Genomic DNA, 16,731 nt, shown 5'->3' on the forward strand with positions numbered 1-16,731 from the left:
AGTGATAGATCCCTTTAGCAATATCCTGCAGAATAATGGATCAGATTATTATTTTTTTTTAAAAATGAAACCAATTTAACTTGCAGTAACTTATACAGCACCAGCTGTTATAGTTATTAGCACTTGCATCATCATCATCACTATCATAATCAGCATAAATATAATTACATTTGGAAAGATAAATTAGGACCAATACAGCAAATGCTGCATGGAGAGTTGTTTGTCCTTTATGTCTGACTTCTGAAAGCGCAATCCTCACGATGAATGTTAATGTGACCATCTTGACATGGTTCCTAGAAATAAGAAATGAAGCATAAGAGGAAATCATCTATTGTAGAGCACACAGAAAAAATATACAGGGAGTATGTTAAGTAGGAAACATCCACTCTAATATATTTGGGTAAGGCTACGATCCTGTGGTGCCTGGGAGGGCTTGTCAGGATTGAATGATACAGCAGATCCCACAGAAAAAGAGAACTACAGATGTAGGGGAAAATCTGCCCTTGCAAACCATTCTGTTATAGGTTGGGAAGCTCCACTGCCTTTGTCACTCTGCTGTCAGTACTCTCTAACAGTGCTTCCAGCAAAAGGTGTGTGTGCTGGGGGCATGGCAGAGGTGGAGAGCAAGAGGTTAGGGATTGAAAACCTTCCCAATTCCTTCATTATGCCCCCAGATGGGGAGGGAGGTAAGTATGGCAGTCCTGGACCTGGCAAATTTATTTTCCCTCCCATTGGGAGTAATGGGGAGGTACAAAAAATATGTACAAAAAAAAATACCAGAATATGTATTGGGGGTGGAGAAGGACAGTGCTGGATTTACATATAAGCTAAACAAGCTATAGCTTAGGGCCCCTCTCTCTTGGGCTCCGCCCAAAAATACACTACTTCTTAATTGTATTTCACTATTAATATACTTCTTCTTAATTGTATTTCAGTTCAACAATTATTTGATAAAATACATATTTTGTTATGTGCAAAATGCTTTAGATACCTATTAGGTTCATAAATTACCATATATCTTATATTCAACACAAAAAACAGTGACAATTGGTTGTTGACAAAGGACAACTGGATATATAAAGGGCCCCATTACCTTCAGTAGCTTAGGGCCTCCTCAAACCTAAATCCAGCTCTGGGGAAGGAAGAAGGAAGAATAGAGAAGCTTGCACATCCATCTTCCACCCTGCCATCTTGAGCCCAGCAGACCACTGGATTAGGTCAAACGTGACCAACATACCAACCTGTCAGTCACCCAGTGTTATCTGACATTGGAGATCTGTTGACTCCTATCTAAACAGTATAGATTCTGTAGGCTGGAGCTGTTAGAAAACAACATAAACAATCCTTCAACTAAGCCACTTTGCAATAGCAAGAAAAAAGGGCAGGGCAATGAGACATTGTTGAGTGGAACCTAAAGCTATCCATTCATATCTGAATAGCAGTAAATGAAAAATGTTCAAGGTTGCTCTCATTGACTAGCTGGAAGGTTCTGCATTTGTTCTGCTTTAATTTTTTTTCCCATTCAGCCTTTTTTATTATCTCCTCAGAGCCTTTGGGGCTTTTCCTGCTGTCAAAAATTAAAACACACCATTATTTATAGCCTCAGGAAAAAAAATACATGGAAGCAGACTCTGCCCAGAATACTAATATATTGCCAGTGCTCACTTAAGCCCTTTAAAGCCATTATCTAAAAATCAAATTTAGCTGCATAAATTTATTCTGCATTTACATGAAGATTGACTTCTGCTTCAGTCCAACCTCTTTCCAAGTTGCTTTTGTTAGATCTCCTGGAGAACGACATCCGGATACTTTTTCATTTTGCACTTAAGCATAGTTCTTCCTGTTGACAGACATTTAAACATAACTGAAATATGAATTATAAATAAGTTTGGCAGAACAAAACTTGAAATCCCTATACACCTGCCCACTGAAAGCTCGATAGGAAGGTGAATAGCTGAAAGGATCATCCATTTATTAGCACCTGGATAATGACCAAAATGTGCCCCTGAATTGATTCACCAGCAACGCCTTTCCATAGTTGAACTGAAGAGGAGAAAATTAAAATGAATGAAAGAAAAAGTGAACTATCTGTGTTTAATCTCCAGTTCCATCAGAAATCGATTAACCAACTGACTTTGGGTCCAAAAGAATTAATTATACTCAGTCTCTGGTATAATTAACAACACTATGGCCATCTCCCAAAATATTCATTAAACAGTCAGGAACAATATGAAATTCAAATTAAAATTGGAAAAGAGATTAAATAGAAGTAGTCATCGCTAAAAAAGAATCAGAGTACATCTGAGATGAAATCATTTGAGCAATACAAAATATGGAAATACATTTTGTGTTACATTTAATTATCATTAATTCCAGCACTGCAAGCTGGCAGCTATTTTAGGCTCATTACAAAGACTAAAATGGGTTGGAATTTTAATATGAATCAATCCTCATTGGAATAATAGGAATAGGAATCAAGCTTTCAGGAAGTTTAAAGCTAAAAATCCAAGTTGTCATTTTTTATTTCTTACGCTTGGCTGCACCAATCTGCATTTTAGAAGATCCCTTGATAGGTTTCTGGCAGCAGTGCCAAAAAAATCAAGAAAGATATATCTACTTGGAGTCCTTACGAACACACCTTGAAGATTCCACTGTTTCAGCATTACCAGTGAAGCTGGCACTTCTATGATAGAGGGGATTTCTAATGCTTACTTACATGCTTGCTTACCGGGAAGCTCTGGCCAGCGAAACAGGCTGGGAGATGGTTGCTGCAGAAGTGGCATAAGTCTCATTGTGAGGGCAACTGGACATGCATAAGAGCACATAATTGTGCAAATTGCATGATGGTAAATACAGTGAAAAATATCTACTTTATTGCCTCCCCTCCATCCATGAGTAATCATCTATCAGTACCAGCTGATATGATGGCTCTGCTCTGTCTTCACAGTTGTGTCCAGTAATCCTTCTGAATACCAGTTGCTAGAAACCATAGGAATGGAAATTGCTATTGTGTGCAAAATCTACTCCCATTACCAATTTCAGTTGGCTGGTTAATTATAACCATTCCTGGACAAGGGTAGCATGGTGGTCCATGCATTGGTAACCTCACAATCAGACTATTGTAATTCTCTATATGAGGGGCTATCCAGCACCTAGTTTGGAAGTTGTAACTAGTACAACATGCAGCTGGTAGGGTGTTTGAAGGACTGCATTGACTGCCTGTTTGCTACCAAGCCAAGTTCAATATTTTGTTACTGACATCTAAAGCCTAAAGAATTTGGAACCAAGATACCTAGAAACTGCCTCTCCTAGTACCGACCACACTTTTAAGATCTTACAAGGAGACCCTGCACCATCTATAAGAAATATATACGGGCAATGAATATTTATAAGGAAATAATTGTAACTATAAATCTCATTAATTTTCATTGGTGGTTCCGTTCTTTCATCATTATGAATTGCTGGTTTTGTGAGGTGTCGGCAAGTACAGTACATGACATTATAAGACAACAGGATTTTACGTTCAGCATGTGTTAGAACTAATGCAGGCATCAGATCAGCAATATATCATGAGCAGCTGAGAAGGAAGTGTGGTTCCTTGGAGCAGCCTTCACCTGGTTCCTAGAATGAGACTTTCTGTAAATCTTCAGCAGCCTGCTTTGCTCATAAAACAAAACAAACTGATCTCTCAGAATAACAAATATTATATTCTGTTTTTGGTTTGCTTGAAATGGCCTGGTTGGTGCCCTGGAGCTCATAGAACCTCTTTTGATCTAGTTGATGCACCTCTGTTGCCGAGGGGAAGCAGAGACCATTTTTGCAGATTTGACCTTCCCTCTGCCATCCTCACCATACTATCTTCTCCTGTGCCTTGGAGGGTCCCTGAACTCTCTTGTCTCCCCTCTTTTGTTAGTAGAGGCACTCAGATAGTAGTTCTGTTGCTGCTTGTAGTGTTGGTGCATTTGTGCTTTTTAAAAGGAAGGGGGGAATGGACAGTCTTCTGCCATCTCATCTACAATAATGGTAAGAATATAAGAAAAGCCTGCCCATTGCCCCACCTAGTTCAGCATCCTGGGTGGGTGAGGGATGTGAGTGGCACTGTGGTCTAAACCACTGAGCCTCTTGGGCTTGCTGATCAGAAAGATGGCTGTTTGAATCCCTGCAACAGGGTGAGCTCCCATTGCTCTGTCCCAGCTTCTGCCAACCTAGCAGTTCAAAAGCATGCCAGTGCAAGTAGATAAATAGGTACTGCTGCGGCAGGAAGGTAAACAGCATCTCCATGCACTCTGGCACTCATCACACTGTCCCATTGCACCAGAAGCGGTTTAGTCATGTGGTTTAGTCATGACCCAGAAAGCTGTCTGTAGACAAACGCCAGCTCCCTCAGCCTGAAAGTGAGATGAGCGCCGCAACCCCATAGTTGCCTTTGACTGGACTTAACCGTCCAGGGGTCCTTTACCTTTACCTCATGGTGGCTAACCAGCTGCCTGTGGGAGACCCGCAATCAAGTCATGAGAGAGCATCACTTTCCCCCCTTTTGATTCCTGGCAACTGGCATTTGTAGGCACACTGCCTCTGGTAGTGGAGGTGGAATATAGTCTTATCCTCCATCAATTTGCTCAATCCTCACCATAAAATCAATAGCATTCAAACCCCAAATATTATTACAATCTTCAAGGGCTATTTTGGCATCACTCATGAAAGCAATGCTAAAGTTCGGTCCACAATATTTCACCTTCATTAGAGTCCAGCACTAATAAAATCCACAAACAAAATCATTAAAGAAAAAAGGAATTTAAAAGAGAAACAATAGCTTAATGTTCAAAACATTCCCAAGTTGGGCCCACGCTGGGACTCCCCCCACTCCCCAATCTCCCCTGCTACTGAATGACTATCACCAACCACACAAACATCTATTATTAGGAGGAGGAAGCTCCAAAGCAGAAATCTTCCAGCCAGAATTAGACCCTGGTACTTTCCATTGCAGGAATTAAGTACTGGGGGTCTGAGTCGTTGGTCATATGCCACAAAGGATTAAGTAAATAAATGAGGAAAATATTAGCTGTTAAACAAGATGGGCAGAGTATATATTGTCTTTGTATAGTGTTTGTGCTCCATGGGGACTGGCTTTCTCATTAGTAAAGGACCTTTTATATTACTTCTAAAGTATTTGTAACTCTGTCAGAGGCATGGTCGGCAGAGAGGAATCTGCAGAGGGGGAGGAAGAGGCAGAGGAAAACAGAAACTTGATTCTTTCACACAACTAAAGTGAGATAAGCCCCTCTCGCTCTGGAATGCTGCCTGTAAGTTTTTGCAGTGGCACAGAGATGAAAGAGCAGGATGCAGGTGGTAGGAGGGGGCTGGATTCAACTCCAGAGGAGGAGGAATTGGCTGCACCTGAGTTTCCAAGAAGCAAGAGGCCAAGCAAGGTATTAGAACAAAGGAAGACCAGCAGGAAGCGGGGGAGGATGTGATGTATATCTGGCCTTGGGAGGGGCCAGAAGCCAGTTGAGTCAACTGACTCATTTCAGTGAAGTGCCCAGTTCTGTATTAACATTCAGACAGAGTAATATCATCATAAAGCAAGTGCAGTAAATGTAGACATCACTGCATGATATCAATTATTGCATCATTTCCCCACCACCCACCAAAGTGAGGCAAAGCTATAGATCTACTGCATACTGCTTCTGCAAACCAGTATACTTTTAAATTTGCCACTCTTGAATGCAAAGGAGTTACGAGATGGTGCATCATTGCAGATAAATGTGTTGAGGAATTTCCCCTTTATCCAGCAGAGAGAGAAAGGAATTGTGATCTTGCCTCTCATTTTATATCATAAAAATGTATCAAAGAAACATGGGGGTCCTTTTCTTATGTGCTCTTTTCATCATAACAATGCTTTCAAGAGATTTGAGAGATGATTGCATCCATTTAACAAACTTGTGAAATGGAAATCAAATGGTAATTGCATCGTATGCTGATGTGATGGTAATATGTTCCTAACCGATTTCATCTGGAACAAAGTAGCTGGGGCGAAAGAGTGTTCACTTTTCGTAAAAGCAAATAGTCATAGCTGGAGGGTCCCGAGAACATTCCCCCATCTATGAATCAGACTGAAATTTTATAGATTCACATTTTGCAGGTAGCTGAGCCATATCGAACTGACCCTACGCTGTTCTCACTAAACCATTCAATAATTTTATTATAATTGACCTTGTCCAGACCTGGTTTGAAAGGTCACAGTGAATTATTTAATGGATAACAAACAGTTTCATTTAAGCACATGGTTAACATACTGAAACTCTTCCCCCTCCCAAGCATCGAACAACACATTCCTACACTCTATGAATTCAATTTGACTTACCCCCATGAATATCATAAGATTGCAGCTGTATTCTGGTATCTTATTTCCTGGGAGTAAGCCCAACAAACCATAATGAGACTTACTTCCATGTATACATATCCAACTTTGCACTTTACAGCTAAAATACACTTTGTCCTCTGATGTAAAGAGTTTTCCACTGTTCTCTAAGCAATATTTTAAATAAAAATGGGTGTGGCACATATCACTGGTCTTTTCCAAGCCAATTTACAGCACCATCCTATCTGCATCAACTCTGCAGCAAATCTCAATGATTTGATAGGGCATACTTCCAAGTGAGCATGTATAGGACTCCAATTTTAGGTGTTCTTACTTTCCCATGTTTGATTTGGTAAAAGAAATGGATTGGGACATTATATTAAGGACTGAATCAAAATAGGGAGCTATTTTTTTGGGTAAACATTCTCTGCAGCGTTAAAAAGCTATAGTTTTCCATTTATAGATTGACGAGGAGTCCCATGAGCATTCGGCAATGATTGCCCAACATCTAAAGCATCAGTGTTTTACCTCAGTGACATTGCCAGTTAGCTAACTTGATTGGCTAAGACATTGTGATGTCAACACATGCATGATCTCCACTGCTGAGGATGGCTTGTATGACTTATCAAATAAGATAATGACAATACAGTAAGGAGAAGAGGAAAAAACTGTAGAAGCAGTTTAGGGAAACAATGACAGTGAACAGGATGGTGTGTGTGTGTGTGTGTGTGTGCGTGCATTATCACCATTCAGGGCCTTTTTTTAAAGGAAAAAGAAAGACGTTCTGATGCTAATGTGCAATGGTTCTATGGTAGAGGCAGCAATCCACCGCAATCAGATCAATATGTAAAAGTAAAGTAATCCCTAAATTTGGAAAGGTTGGCAATAAGTCTTGGATAAGACTAGTGACCCATATAGTCCAGCCTCTTGTTTTCACAGTGACATACTAGAGGCGTATGGGAAGCCAGCAAGCAGGATGAATGCAACAGCCTTCTCCCCTCCTGTGGTTTCCAGCAACTGATATTCAGAAGCCTTCAACAGTGGAGACAGAACACAGAGATCAAAGTAAGTAGCCAAAGACAGCCTTGTCCTCCATGAATTAGTCAAATCCTATTTTAAAGTCATCCAAGTTTATGGCCCTCACTGCCTCTTTTGGGAGCAAGTGGCATAGTTTAACTCACTGGTTCTCAAAGGGTGTGGCAGGAGATTTTGACAACAGTGGTGAGAAGATTCAAGGGCAATCAAATATTCAAACATTTCAGTGTAGCATAGTATAGTATTGTATCAAAAAAATGGGGGGGGGGGGGGCAGGCGGCGGCTATACAACCAGAAAAAGTAGCCACAACTCTCTTCAAGTGCATTGGATTTTCTTCAACAGTATTCCATGACATATTGTTGTGAACAGAGATTTTCAATTCTGACAAATATGAAAGATCAGAAAAGAGAAAGGATTCTTTGTGTTGAGGAGATGAGAGTTTGTTTGTCTCAAATTGGGCCTCTCGATGAGTTTGTAGACATACTTAAGGTACATGCGTAATAGGCTCGTTTATATTTTGGGAATAATTTGTGGTCTTATGTAGCTTCCTTGTTTTGTACTTTCTAGATGTCCTGAATCTTCACGGTTGTGAAACACAGAACATCAGAAAATTAGCACCCTGCTCTTAAAAAGTGAAGAACAACAACTTGCAAGTGTATCCCATTTAATTCATTGCTTTGAAAATAATCCCTTTAGTTCTTCCCCACTGTGGCTTCCCCTAGCTTCTAATAAAATCAGCAAGAGTCCCCACTAAATTGATTCTGCGCAATAATCTAATCTGCATTTCTCATCACCCATTAATTTATTTCTATAGCACATTAACTGTAAAACAGTTTTTTGCCCTTTTGGTTACCTCCAACTAATATATCATGGCTCCGATCAACAAATGAAAGATGCACTGTAATCAGTAACTTATGTCCCTCAATAGTACATTTATAAAATAGTTTCTATCCCAGATAGGTTTAGAATAGTACTGGTGGGAGGGGGGAGTGTGGAATCAGTGCTCTTTTTTTCTCTTCTGGACAACAGAAAAGAAATCTCTTAGAAGTAGACTGGTTGATTGCTTTGAGGCCTGAAGTAATCATAAAAAATGCCTAGATTGAGTTATTTTTCTGTGAAAGATTGGACTATTCTTTCCTCAAAACAGAGCTTTGAGATTGCCAGGCTATCCCCCCCCCCCCCGCCCCACAACACAGTAGGGAGTGGAAGAAGGAGAGAGTTGTTCAAATTTTAAACTTTAAAGGAAACAATTATAGGCTAGTTCTCAGGCTTTTTTGGTTTAGCAGGGGACGTAGTAATATAACAATAACAATAACATATTATTATTATTTATACCCCGCCCATCTGGCTGGGTTTCCCCAGCCACTCTGGGTGGCTCCCAACCAAATATTAAAAACACATTACAGCATTAAACATTAAAAACTTCCCTAAACAGGGAATGGTGCCATTAGATTTTGCTGGGCCTTAATTCCTATCATCCCTTTCCCTTGGTCATTGTAGTTGAGGCAGATGAGAGCTGGGAGTCCAACAACATCTGCAGAGCACCACATTGGCCACCACTGGTTTGCTTTGTGTATGGGTAAAAATCATGTCTACATATTCATTTTCAGGAGCAAATTAGCTGATAAGATCTCAAGACACATCAACTCTGACAATCTCAGTTGCATTGCCAATATATCCCAATATAATATAGGTGTAACAGATCATCAAAAGGGTTGTGAATCAGATTTATACTGAATGGCATAGGTGCATTCTAGAGAGTCATCGCTGACTGAAGAGCTGTTAAGTAAGATAGCTTTCAGAATAGGAATTGCTTGTCTCTTGCATGTCTGTCTCAGAGGAATATTTTGTGAATAATTTTGTGGATTTTATTTCTGAAGTTTGGCATGTGGCCACAATATTCCTTTAAAAAATGCCAAGACTTATGTATGTCAGAATAGTACATAAATCATTAAAAACCACACAATCCAAAACTAAAAACATAATGAGAAATGGCTTTAATGCAGCAACAGTTGAAACAATGCAGGTGGCAAGTTAAATGTCATTGTTTAGTTACAGAAAGTGTGTTTAGCTAGCCATGCTCTCCTCCAGCCCTCCATTCCATTCTCCTTTCATTTTCTATATTTCTTTCATGTGACTACTGAACTTCCTTGGTTCTCATTGGGCCATGCTTGTGTGTTTGTGTGCTTGGTTTCCTTTCAACTTTTTTCTACTTCTGGAAACCTCAGGGTTCTTCCAAACATGCTGATGCTTCTCTGTTTCTCAGTGGCTTTTGATTTTGAATGCTTGCTGAACTTTGTACTGTTCTAGGGGTGGGCATTTGGGTTTGGGACCTTTCTGAATCCGTTGCAAATAATGAGCAATGAAATGGTTGGGGCTCCATTTCCAACATAGGGGTTTTTGATCAACTTTGTAGCTGTAAGCATGAAATTTCCCTTAGGAGTTTTAACTGTAGTCATCACTGGTAAAAATGATATGATCAGAATTTTTTAGGGAAATAAAAGGCCTTGTGCAGACCCCCTTAGTGTGTTCAAAATAAATGTTTAATAGGCACGTCCTCTCTAATTGCATTTTCTTAATTAAGTTAATAGAGCTGAGAACTGCGAAAGAGCACATCATGGTGTGAAGAAAATCTCACTCTCCAAGCAGCACGTCTCCCACTGAGGTGATAAAAACCCACAGAACTGTAATTAAATAAACACTAACTGTTTGTATCACAGGCTTAAATCTCCCATGCTACTTCAGAGGGTGATTAAAAGACTTCTCTTAACAAGATATACAGTCTTGAAATGCACAGAACACCTCTTCCACTTCCAAGATTTCTTCTTGGGGAGGAATTTATTTAAAGGTAACCAGAGAGCCTTGTGGCACATTTAAGACCAACAAATTTATTGTGCTGTAAGCCAGAGTCCTCTTTGTCAAATACATGAAGTGGTCACCTAAGGGGATCAAGCATATATTCCGTCAGTACAGAAATAAGACAAAACTAGAAGAAATCAGAAAGTGAAGCCAAAATTAGGCAATGCAAAAAAGAGTTGTCAGTGTGTCTCGAGACTGTGCACAGCCCAAATGAATACAGAATTGAATCAAATGGATAGAATCCAATCAACTTTGTATGAGCCGCTCCTGATCTGCAGCCACTGATGTAGAACATAGCATCAGCCATGTATCCTTCTGGACCACCTGGTGGAAATGGTTTTGAAGGGCCATTTTGCCATTGCTCCAACCTCCCAGAAACATACAGGCAAACTGATATAGATGGGGGAGAAAAGTCGAGATGGATCGAGGGAGATTAATGGAGACCATGACAGAATATGCAAAGCTTGCAACTGCTTTCAGGGAAATATGCTTATATGCATGAACACAAATGAGTACACAGAGAGGGAGAAAGAATACTATCTGACAAACAATAAGGGACTTTCATGGACTCATGATGAAAAGCTTGACCGGTAGTTAATACAGAGGGATTATCTAGCTTTCCCATAAACCAGACCTTTTGAATGTCCTCCCTCCTAATGTTAATAAAGCCATTCCATGTGGGTCTGGGCTGTCTGCTGAAGTGTGAGCCTATCACCTGAGCCTCAAGCAACAGCAAAGGATCCATAAGTACCCCCAAGCTATGTACCCACTCCTTAAGAGGGAGTGTAATCCCATCATGTGCAGGCCACCTCCCATCCATCCAGTCTAGAGAACCATCCACTAACAGTGCCTCTGTCTTATCTGGATTGAGCTTCAGTTTGTTAGCTCTTATCTAGTCCATTACCAAGGCAAGACATTGTTCCAAGACATCCACTGTCACACTTGCAGATGTAAAGATGAAATAGAGCTATGTGTCATCATCATATTGCTGACGATGTACTCCCAACCTCCAGATAAACACATGCAGCAGTTTCATTTAGATGTTAAACAGCCCAGGAGACAGAATTGAACTCTGAGGAACCCCACATAGGGCCAGAGCACTCCCCAAGCATCACCCTCTGGAAATGACCATCCAAGTAGGACAAGAACCTCTGCAAAGCACTGCCATCTGATCAAATTCAGACATATGCTCCAGAAAGAAACCATAGTTGATGGTATCAAAAGCCACTAAGAGGTTGAGGAGAATTAACAAGGACACATTTCCCTTGTCTCTCTCCTGACAAAGGCCGTCAAACAGGGCAACCAGGCCACATTAAAATGGATCTAGGAAATCAGTTTCCTCCAAGAGTGCCTGGATCTGGTCCAGCCACCCGCTTAAGAACCTACCCCAAGAAGGGGAGATTGAGAACCCACAAGCTGTTTTACCACTACTACATTCTTCAAGCAGGCAGGGGCCAGTCACCTCTCACAGGGATACATGAAACACCTCCCTGGCCCAGTCAGCTGTACCTCCCGGCTGGTTTTTGTCAGCCAAGAGGGAGCAAGGGTCTATAGCGTAAACTGTCACCCTGATTGATCTAAGCACCTTGCCCACATGTTTGAGCCTTGCTAACTGAATCTCATCCAACACAATAGGACTAAATAGTGCTCTGGACACCCCTTGTGATTTATCTGCTGATTAACAGCGGAGTCAAGTTCCCAGTGGATGCAAGCAATTTTATCCTAAAAATGCTTTGTAGACAAGTCACAGCAAGCTACCACCAGTTCTGCCCCTCCTTTGGACCAGAGTATAAGAGGCCCTGCACTACTCAGAAAAGCTCTGCCGGATGACACATGAAGATGCAATGGAGGCAGGAAAGTATGCTTACTTTGCTGCCTTCACTGCCACGATGTAGGCTCGATGATGAACCCTCACCAGTGTTTGGTTTCATTTGCAGTTTTCCTCCCCTTGTGTTCAGACTGTCTCCCAGTTTGTTTCCTCACCCTAAGTTTTGGAGTACACCAGTGAGCCAGTTGGGTTCCACTCACAGCCCAAATGGCCCCTGGCTCACAAAGGTAGCCTCAGCCATTGTAGCTGGATTCAGGCAGGGTGGAAAAGGTGGAAAAGGCCTGCAAAGCAGGGAGCATGTCCTCCAGGACTCACAGCCAAGATGTTTATGAGCTACAAAGCTCTGTTGTCACCCACTGTGCTGTAATATCAAAGCAGACTGAAGGAATCACAAAGCCATAAATGAGAAAGGCATTGTTTTCTGTGCTCACTAATATGAAACAAAAGTGCACATACAATTAAAATGATGCTTCTAAGAAGAATACTTGCTTTGCATATGCTATGATCTCTGAATGACTATCTACTGCAAAAGTAAAGGGAAAGTAATTCAAATCCAATCCAACAGAAGCTCTCTCAAAGTCTCCAAGAAAATGGCTTTGATATTATAATCATGTAATGAATTATTCACTGGGATATTTTTCACCCACTACACTGACATTAGGACTTGCTGAGAAAATGAGTTTGTGTGGATTGTTTGGGTTTTCTGTTCCCTTCTGTTAGCACTGTGTTTAAAAAGTGTTTTTATAAGGAATGGGAGTTTGCAAAGTGTTGATATGGGGTTCTGAAGACCAGTTGGCCATTTTTTACTTTCAGTTTTATAAATAAAATGCTCTTCTTCAAATCAAAGCATTTTGTGTGGCGCTGTTCATTTCCTCACAAGCTGGTCAATTGCATTATTCACACAACAAATGTGCCTTACTTGGAGCTTTGTGAAGCTGTGACCACTAGTCAGCCTTACTGCATTGTCACAAGGGTATCACTCTCTCAGTGGATGACAACAATTCTTAACTAGACATGAGTGAACCAAGACAAATAATTTTTTTGCTAGCTTTATTCAAACTGCCATGAGAAACTTCAGAGATTGAATCATAACCTCCCCCAATTTTGAGTTGGTTCCAACTATCTTTGAGCAGAGCCTAAATCCCAATGGGATTTACACTGTCATGATGCTTTACTCTGAGGAAGGGAGAGAAGGCAACAGGCAATGGAAAGGGCTTGTGAGCACACAAGAGGGGGGGAAATCCTTCAGAGCAATAGTTTCACTATTTTCTGCACTGGTCAGGTCTCATGAGGTCTCATTAAGTGGAACTCCACCTTATAAGTCCATTGAAAAAGTGGGATATGTCCACGGGAGGGTGACCAGAACAGTGAGGTATCTACACTGACTGCCAGTGGTTTTCCAGGGTTTCCTTCAGGACTTTCTCCCAGCTTTATCTGGAGATGCGAAGGGTTGAATTTGGGCCCTTCAGCATGCAAAGCAGATGCTTTAAAACTAATGTATAACCCTCTTTTAACAATGGTGATTCCCAGGTGGTCGCCCATCCAGGCACTGAATATTTCTAGGCCTGCTTAACAGCAAGCTGTTGGTATGGTCTGAAGGTTCATAAAGTCGAGGAAGGAAGCTGCAACTTTCCATAAGGTTCAAAACTTAAGCATAAATTTTATTCAGGGAAAGGATTAATAACTGCAAAATGAAGAATCAACCTTTAATGCATCATTTCTTCCCTAGTACTCATACTGTGAATTGTTAGATGTTGTGCATTTCCAGTAAACAGGAAGCATTCTCCAAATGCTACTTCTAATGAGCTGGGAAAGTGTTACATTTACCTATGGGTTTTATTCTGAATTATACTTTTGAGGTCTACTCTGCATGATACTTCTTAAATCAGCTAATAAGACAGTCTAAATAATGAGACATGCTAAAACTAGAGGATCTGGACATGGACTGCATCAAGAAAAAAATATTCCCTCCAGCAAGAATGAGTAAAATATAAGAGAATGTGCCAGTTTTGGGACTACAATTCCCATCATCCCTGACCACGGGTCCTGTTAACTAGGGGTGATGGGAGTTGTAGTCCCAAAACAGCTGGAGGGCCAAGTTTGGCCATCACTGCCTTAGGGTGCTGCCCAGTGGCCCAGTCTCATGCTGTCCTCCACCAAGAACACTGCACTGGTAGGGGAAGCCTATTCACAGCCATAGCCTCAGCTCCCAGTTGACTGGGAAAGAAACTGTAGTGGAGCCAAGAGATGGTGGTCCCTCAAGTCTCTGCTCTTCTTACCTTTCTCAGCCAGTAGGTCTCCTTTCTCCTACTTGCTCTTAAGGCAGCCCTGTTCAGGGAAGTTTTTAATCTGTGATATTTTTGTGTATTTTTGGTTTCTATGGAAGCCGCCCAGAGTGGCTGGGGAAACCCAGCCAGATGGGCGGGGTATAAATAATAAATTATTATTATTATTATTATTATTATTATTATTATTGCTCTCATGAGCTTCAAGAGCCCTTTAGTAGGCCTTGGTATAAGCAGCTGCTCCCAAGCTTGCCCAATGCTTAGCTTGGAATGCTGACTTGCAGCAGCTGCAGCTCCTGTGCAGGTGGACTGGGGCTTTTTTGAATGGATAGTCATGGTAGAAGCCATTCTGCCTGAGGCAAGCCCCTGCAGATCTTCATATGGATGTTATGTGACAAAATGAGGACCACAGTGTGTGTCTGTCTCTGTGGGATTTTAACACCTTGCTCTTCTATAATGGCATGCTTGGTGATAAATATGCTATTGTTGCCACTATATATTTATGAACAATAATATTGCTGCTGGGCAATCTCTTCAGCCAATGGTCTCTGCAAGAGCTGTCAGCATTTTTCCTTTGCAAGTGCTTGCTCAATGTTCTCATATTGATTTAACAAGCAGAGCATATGCTGTGCATTACTTGTTTCTCTGCTACTTTGTGAGGATAATTTGAGGTTAATAGAATCTCCAAATAAGTACTAGCTCAGTTTTCTCTCTTCAGATAAATAACTACTTAAGCCACAGATTATTTGATTATCCTAGCATTTTCTCTCTCTTTAAACTCAAGGAAAAGAATTGGAGTCTCTTACGAAACTGAACACCTATTTCATACAGTGCAGATTGGCTGCACAATGAAATATGGTATGGTGGCTCAGTGTGAAAGCCAAGAGATCCTCAGCTGAAACTCAGTTCATCCACAAAGGGACCAATGCTGTGGCAAGATCTGCTCGGATGAGCATCTTAAGATTCAGCAGATCTGCAGCTGAACTGGTTGATCCCTGTCTGATCTGGGCTCAGCTGGTGTTAAGTGCCCAACCCCAGCTCAGCCAAAGATATTCTGGCATGATTTGCTCATCCTGGCTCAGCTGTCTTCTGGGGATTGCAAACAAATATTGCCTTCCTCAACCAAGAAGCAGCAGGCCAGATAGGAACAGAGTTCGGCTCACTCCCCATAAAACATCCCAAAGCAGTTAGCAAGAAATACGACAAAACAAAGAAACAAACAAACAAATCTCAAATGCATTACAGACACAGGGTGGTAATGGCCCTAGCTAAGAACTTGCCAAAGGCCCATCAAGTCCAGCTTCCTGTATATTCCAGTGGCCAGTCAGATGCCCATGGGAAGCCCACAAGGAGGTGATGAAATCTGTTGCCCTAGTTTGTGTCTCACCTCTTTATTTCCAACTGTGGACACACAGCAATGTTCTTTCAAGGCATGACAAAACAGATAATCAATGCAAGTAAATGTTAAAACTTGTTTGTAGCACTGTGCTTGCAGGGACACACCAGGATCTCTTTTGCCAATCAAGTGTTAAGAAAAATTATTCCTATAACAATGACAAAATTCTCCTGTCGAGGCAACATTTCTCCCTAGGTTGCCTTGATGTTGGCTTGACAGGAGAACCTCAGTTGTGGGCATCTGAGGAAAGTTGTCAGCAACTGAAATGCACTAGGCATTTTATTGTTTTATTAGGGCTATCATTATTTGATCAAGGCTTTCTTCTTCTCAGTACCATTTTGAAACTTTACTTCCTCCTGGGTTTCCTTCATGTATCAGGAGGAAATAGGTAAGGACCACAAAGAATTATCAGCAGGGAGAAAGGACTCCATGCACAGCCCAAGGAAGAAATATTGACCATCCTACAAGAGTCCTTTCCTGCTACCTTTTCTAGGCATTAACAGAAATATAGGGCCAGGGCCTACAAGGTGGCAAACCAATCCCAATTGTTCAATTATAAGAACATAATAAGAGTCCTGCTGAATCAGGCCAAAGACTCATCTAGTCCAGCACTCTGTTCCCACAGCAGCTCACCAGATATCTGCAAGAAGGACCTCAGTGCTGCAATACTTCACTCCACCTGCAATTTCCAGCAACTGGTATTCAGAGGCATACTAATACCTCTGACAGTGAAGGTAGGCCATAGCCACAGTGCCTGGTAGTCATTAATATAGCCTTATCTCCTGGAATGTGTTTAATCCTCGTCTAAAGCCATCTAAGTTGCTGCCCATCACTACCTATTGTGGGAGCCATTTCCATAGCTTAACTATGCTATGCATGGATTGATACTTCCTTTTCTCCATATTGGATCTTCAAACATCCAAATTACACTGGATGTCCCCGAGTTCTAATATTATGAGAGGGAGA

General features: G+C 41.2%; 1 long non-coding RNA gene across 1 annotated transcript; it reads right to left on the reverse strand.

Annotated features, from left to right (window-relative positions):
* Nucleotides 1–225: 225 nt before the first annotated feature.
* LOC310766893 lies at nucleotides 226–1,832 on the reverse strand. The gene is made up of 3 exons (XR_014550506.1): nucleotides 1,730–1,832; nucleotides 1,094–1,319; nucleotides 226–293 (listed from the first exon to the last, which is right to left on the reverse strand). It is a non-coding gene; the product is annotated as an uncharacterized lncRNA (long non-coding RNA).
* Nucleotides 1,833–16,731: the final 14,899 nt, after the last annotated feature.

Source organism: Podarcis filfolensis, assembly GCF_964270895.1.
Source record: "Podarcis filfolensis genome assembly, chromosome: 7".
Classification (NCBI taxonomy): Eukaryota; Metazoa; Chordata; class Lepidosauria; order Squamata; family Lacertidae; genus Podarcis; species Podarcis filfolensis.